The sequence below is a fragment of the Brassica napus genome, assembly GCF_020379485.1.
Source record: "Brassica napus cultivar Da-Ae chromosome A5 unlocalized genomic scaffold, Da-Ae chrA05_Random_17, whole genome shotgun sequence".
In the NCBI taxonomy this organism is placed as follows: domain Eukaryota; kingdom Viridiplantae; phylum Streptophyta; class Magnoliopsida; order Brassicales; family Brassicaceae; genus Brassica; species Brassica napus.
The window spans coordinates 11,515-18,102 of NW_026014011.1; the positions used below are offsets into that span (position 1 = coordinate 11,515).

General features: G+C 36.3%; 1 long non-coding RNA gene across 2 annotated transcripts; it reads right to left on the minus strand.

Annotated features, from left to right (window-relative positions):
• Positions 1-4,547: 4,547 nt before the first annotated feature.
• LOC111212483 lies at positions 4,548-6,000 on the minus strand. 2 transcript variants are annotated; one of them, XR_007329790.1, is made up of 4 exons: positions 5,976-6,000; positions 5,095-5,253; positions 4,800-4,886; positions 4,548-4,723 (listed from the first exon to the last, which is right to left on the minus strand). It is a non-coding gene; the product is annotated as an uncharacterized LOC111212483 (long non-coding RNA). The 2 variants fall into 2 exon arrangements; XR_007329789.1 differs by lacking the exon at positions 5,976-6,000 and adding an exon at positions 5,536-5,779.
• Positions 6,001-6,588: the final 588 nt, after the last annotated feature.

Genomic DNA, 6,588 nt, shown 5'->3' on the forward strand with positions numbered 1-6,588 from the left:
TGTTATCATGTAAAATTTGTGTTTTTGTCTTTTGACAAAGATGATAAATTTGGTTTCCGACGAGATGTAATCGAATAACTTTTAAGACGAATTATCTACTTTACACTAAGTTTGATTCTTAATGGTGATGAATGATATCAACAATAACATATAAAAAAATTGTTCTTGTAAATAAAATTTCACATTTATATCACGAACAATGAGAAAAGGTTTTTCGTTTATGGTTTTTGGTAGGGCAAAAATAAAATTTTAATATTGGAGAGTTTGGAATCTGCTCTTCAATGAAAACGTAAAATTTTTTTTTTTTTTTTTTTCATGGCATTATTTTATTTATATTGATATATCCATGCTAATAAAAATTTAAAGTGATTCTAACAGACTTGTAAGATTTTGGACCATATATATATATATATATAACTAAGAATATTTATCATGTAAGCGCACGTTTGAAAAAAAAATATTGTATGCACACATAAAAATTATACAAAACAATACATATTCAAAAGCATAAACCATGTATATACATAATGATCAACTATTGCAATTGTTACAGAACGAAATCTAGTAAATAAAATTGTATTAACGTATGTGCTATAAATGATCATGCATAGAATTCATTCACTTTCATTTATGGAGACAACGTAACAACGTACTACACAACAACGTTCATCTCTCTCCTCTACAAGTGTTTAAGCTCATGGACAGAGACATCAGGAATGCCATCACTGCAAGACAGCACAAGAGGAACTTAATTTCGAGGACTCATGTGCCTTTGGATTAGATGATTTCTTCTTCTGATTCTATAACTACTGACTTTCTTGTTTTTTATCTAATTTTTGCCAAGAAATAAGTGTGTAAAAGTCTTAGCTTGTTTAGGACAAACTTTTCATTTAGTTAAATGATATTTACAGTTTAGCAAAAAAAAAAAAGAATTCATTCACACGTTCTCCTTCTCGCAGCCGAACCCTAAAGAGAGGAACTCTTGCGTTAATCGATCTGCTGCTCCGGTGGTCGGTGATTCTCACCGCCACCGGGAGCGGTCCCGTGTCGTCTCTGTTTATATGTCTTCGGTCTTTGTCTCTGCGTTTTGACATCCGGTGGTTCGTGGCTTCAGATCTAGGTTTGGAGGAGATTCGATGGTCTGGTATCGGATCTGTGGCTCTATAGCTTGGGTTGGAGCTTCTCTGGACGTTGGGCTTGATGGTTTTTGTGCGTCGATGGTGAGTTTGTCGATCTGGTTCCAGGGCCGGTGAAGTTTAGCTGTCAAGCTTGAGTCTGAAATCCTCCTGTTTGTGGCCACTCCGAGGGTGTCTTTCTTGTGTTGTGTTTTAGTCTTCAGTCCTAGGTTGGTCTGGGGTGTTTGGTTTGGAGATCAAGTTTAGTAATCACTTTGTGGATTGCTTGGATTGCTTCTCTAGGGTCGAAACTGTTTTCAGGTGTGCAGTTGCAGGTTATAGCTGGCTCTGATGTGGGTTTTTAATTCTTCCATTGATCCTGGTCAAGCGCCCTTCAGGCGTCCTTTGGTGGTTTTCGAGCTTGTATCTCAGTTTATGCTTCGGGGGTTGAAGGAGGTTTAGTGGTGTAAGCAGGCTTGAGTTTGTTTGGGTTGGCGACTTGTTTAGAAGGAGCTTTTGCTGAGGCCTTTGGTTGGATTTGATCTGATGTGGTCTCTGTGATGTTTGTTCTTTCTGAGGCTTTTAGTTGCTGCTTCGTGTAGTCACTAGTTGGTCTCGTCGTTCAGTCTCGGTAGTATTTTTAGGTCTTCATTTGATGAAGTGTCGAAGCGGGGAAGCTGTGCAGTTCCTTGGTTTGCATCCTACGGGTTCTCCGGACTTCTTGGTAAGGGGCTGTGGAGCTTATGCTCAATCGCGACGGTCTTGGAGCAGTCAATCGCCAATCGTGTATGTGTCTCATCGTTGGTTGCTCGGGTTGATGGCTTGTTCTCTGGTGGCTTCTCTTGCTTGAAGAAGTGGTAAGTGTGTTGTTTGCTTGTGGTTCCTTAGGAACGGTAGTGGAGATTTCAGCTCAACTCTAATAATTAAGACCTGTCGCTTTCCTTCTCAATCCTGCTTCCGGTTTCGACAAACTTCATCTTGTTTGAAGTTATGCTTGTGCTCCAGCAGGCGTTTAGCCTCTTTTTCCTTCTTTTGTCTCTTGAGTTTGTAGAATATGTTTTAGTGTAAGCGTTTGGTTCCGGGTGGTAACTTGTACACGCCGGCTTGTGGCTCCAGAAAGGGATTATACCTTTGCTGGTTATGTTGTAAGAACTGTTGAAAATCTATCATTAATCTACCAGATGACAAAAAAAAAAAAAAAGAATTCATTCACTTTGAGCGCGTGGAATGACATCGGGGCCAAAATAATTGCTAGCGGTCGAGACTGCTTGGACCTCCAATAATGAGAATCAATAATGATGCATTTGTATGTTTTCTGAAAATAGACTATCTACATTCATTAGGACTCCACAAACTTTGTTCGTGAACTGAATTAAATCAACTACCTTATTGATTGGCGCTTATCTCTCATTATCCTGCAACTTCTTTTTCTTCACTCTTCAATTTAGCGTTTTTCAACGAAACAAACAAACAAAATTTATAAAAAAAATGGATGATCACTTCAAAACCATTGTTATAGTAGTTATCACCAGTGTTTTGGTTGGGGCAGTGGTTTTTTTGATATGTTGTTCCAATTGCATTAATAAAAAGCAGAAACTTCGATTGCCGGAGCCGCCACAGGTTCAACGACGGATGATAGTCAGTGATCCTACACGTCAGCCAAGTGGAATTCATCTGGAAAATGGTAAGATTTATTAAGAAATGAGAAACTTTGCTCACTTTCGACTAAGTCTAGGTTCTTACTTGTTTTTTCTTTTTTTTTTTTTTTTTTTTGCAATGATAAAACTTTTCCGGTTAAGCTGACTTTTGTAATATCTTATAAAACCCTCTCATTTCATTTACTGAAATTCATATTGAAAAAAAAATTGAGGAAGTTTGTTACAAATAAGTCTTCTTTACTATAACACTAGTGGTATTCCGGCGCGTAGGTTCATATGTTTTATTCTCTACTAATTTTCAAATGAATTCAATTTTTTTATCTATTCATTTGATAGTGGTTAGAGATAGTAGTTTATTACTTTATTTTGAAGTTGTTTATGTCAAAAATGAATAGTATAAGTGGTTTCACTAATCGATTCAATAAAAATAGAATAAATAGCTGATAACTGCACCAAAATAAATATAGTTGAACTTAAAACATAAAGTAAAATTGATGTTCCAAAAAAACATGTAAATGCATGTGTTTGTTTTTGTTTATGGGAAAGTTCACATGTATGACATAATGAAATTAAAATTTTGGAAAAAGATGACATAGACAATTTAGTTCGTAGGAGATATAAATCTCCAAAGAAGATGCTCTTTCGCTGCTTGGAGTATTATTTTTATCGTAAAAGAGCGATGTAATTTTTTAATTCGTAGGAGATATAAATCTCACATATATTACTTATTTAAATTAATAATATGAACATTCCCTATATTTATGGTAATTAATACTTTCCATATTTTGTGAATTATAATAATTCTAATTTTTATGCAAACTATACACTCCATTAAATTTAAATATATTTTTTCATGCATAGTATTATTTAACGATCGAATATGAATATATAAATAATTTTATTTTGAAAAAAATATTTATTATATTGTTTTTACATAATAATGATATCAGATCGTACATATTTTTAGATTTTTACTGGTTTTCTAGAATTTTTAATTAAAATTCTTTTTACTAAATTTGAACCGGATTATACACAGGTCACTGGATCTATCGATTCACGGGTCTTTCGGATAAGAAAATCAAATAGTATAATAGAACAATTTTTTTAAAATTCAAATAGAAAAACTTGAAAATTATTATTTTAAAATAAAAGTTATAAACTCAATCGAATTTTATTAGAATAGTAAAAAGTTATCGGCGCTTTTAGAGAGCGGATCAAAATCTAGTTCTCTTATAAAATAATAGCAGTGGTGGTATCTCATAGTGATCTTGTTTGGATGACATATTATTGTAGACTTAATAACTCCCACTTAGTTGTTTGTAGAGGGGTGGGTGAGGTAACAGCTGAGTAGCTCATAATTGAGAGTTTGTGTTATTGTCTATTTATTGTGACCCTTTTTTGGAATACGCTAAGTTCTTATGAGGGCTTGTGGCAGCCCTAACGAAGAAGACCCATGGGTGAGCGGAGCCACTTATAGGTAAAATACATTGTGTTTGTAGGTTTGTTATATTTTCCTGTAAATTGTTATGCTATAGATTTCTCATACAATTAAGTTATAATATATGCGGGACGTAGTCAAAAACACGTCAAAACACACACAAACGCACAAACATTAAACCAAATCTTGCAACATTCTAGTGACAGGGGAATGTAAACCCATGCAGAAAAAATCACAGAAGAATTGCAGGAACGTATTCAATGTTTCTAACAATATGAAAACAATAAGGAAGCTGTTTTGTAAATGCATATTGTTCTTCTCATGAAAAAGCTTGTCAATACAAAGCTGAGTCTGTAGAGATACATAGTGAAATAAACTAACAACAGTCGTTTGTCTCAAACATTTGCGGGGTCTCAGAGACAACATTTCGTAGCTATGTGCGTCTCTGTTTTAGATTCCTGGCCTGTGAAGTATGGAAAGATATCTGGTTGAAAAGGCTCTGCAGCTTTGACCTGAAAATTGATGAACAAAATATGAGACAAACAACAAACTATCTATGTAGATCTACGGTTCAAGTTGGTTACTCACAGAGACCATAAGCTTCTCCACAAGTGTCTGAGATAAGGACATTTGGTAGAGACGGTAAACTCAAGGCAGCCATTGAAGAACAACATCCTGGAAGAAGATCAAAATCAAGCAAAGGACCACTGTGGAGTAACTCTAATGGAGAAATGTGCCAATCTCCACATTTTCAGTATCTATATTATACATACTGTGAGCGTGTGAGTTTGGTTTGGTGCAGGTGGGCAGAGTGATATACCCATTTAGATATATATTAGTATATAAAAATAGAATTTAACTAATCATATTATTAAAGTCTGACCTTTTCAAGATCTAAACGATTGCATTTTCAGCACTTTATCAATTGGCCCTTTGGTTGTGTCTTTCCCTTTTCCATCACTTTTCTCTTCTAACTGAGCGTGTCTTGTTGAGATGCACTGACAATCTGGTTCATCTCAGGTGTCCAGTCCAAAGAATAAACCTGTGAATCCACACATGTCAACGTTAAAAAGTTGGGATCTTTACCAAATCCTTCAAAAATGAAAACTATTCAAATCTTAAAGAACGTTCAGACTTAAACTCCAGACTTAAACTCCTCCACGAATGAAGCTTAAGATTGGCTACACTAAACACTTAATCACAAGCTACAAAACTCCATAAAGATGCATACTTGGATGAATAAAAAGATATACCTTGCAGTGGAGGAATAAAAAGATATATTTGCAGAATATATGTAACCAATGAGATGAAACTTCTCACTCACCTTTCTGGCAATAGTTTGAACCAACAACCATCACTCGGTGGCAATAGTTCACATCCTGTAGTCCGTCTGTAAAAGCAGCTGCGTGGTGGGAGACAGCCATCGACATTGCGTCCCGAACAGCTCCCACATCTGTGTCTGAACTCTGAAGCTCTCTCCAGCTTCTACGCTGCCATTAACGTCCACGGCTTGGCCTCCGTGTCAGACCTCATCACTCAAAACTGCTTCTACAAAGATCTCGTCCTCTCATCACTGTAGAATATAGATAAACATAGAATGTATATATTAAAACAGGTTTACAAAATATTTGAACCGGTTTATACCATTAAACAAAATTAAAAAAAAAAAAATACAACACTAAACCTAATCTAGAGGCCGCCATCTTCTTGTTGATCTCTCCACCGCTGGCAAACTTAACCAATGAGATGAAACTTCTCACTCACCTTTCTGGCAATAGTTTGAAACAAAACCATCACTCGGTGGCAATAGTTCACATCCTGTAGTCCTGTAAAAGCAGCTGCGTGGTGGGAGACAGCCATCGACATTGCGTCCCGAACAGCTCCCACATCTGTGTCTGAACTCTGAAGCTCTCTCCAGCTTCTACGCTGCCATTAACGTCCACGGCTTGGCCTCCGTGTCAGACCTCATCACTCAAAAACTGCTTCTACAAAAAGATCTCGTCCTCTCATCACTGTAGAATATAGATAAACATAGAATGTATATATTAAAACAGGTTACAAAAATATTTGAACCGGTTTATACCATTAAACAAAATTAAAAAAAAAAAAATACAGCACTAAACCTAATCTAGAGGCCGCCATCTTCTTGTTGATCTCTCCACCGCTGGCAAACTTGAGCGTCATGCTTCCTCCTCCGCCTTTTCATCCTGCCTCTTCTGCTGTCTGTTCGTCCAGCTTCCTCCACCTCGCTTCCTCCACCTCGTGAATTCTCCGTCCTCCTCCATCAAGCTTCTCTGCTCCTCCAACTTTCTTTACCAACACAAAAACAATCGAAATCAAAACTCACACCACACACAGATAGAGAGAGAGAGAGAGA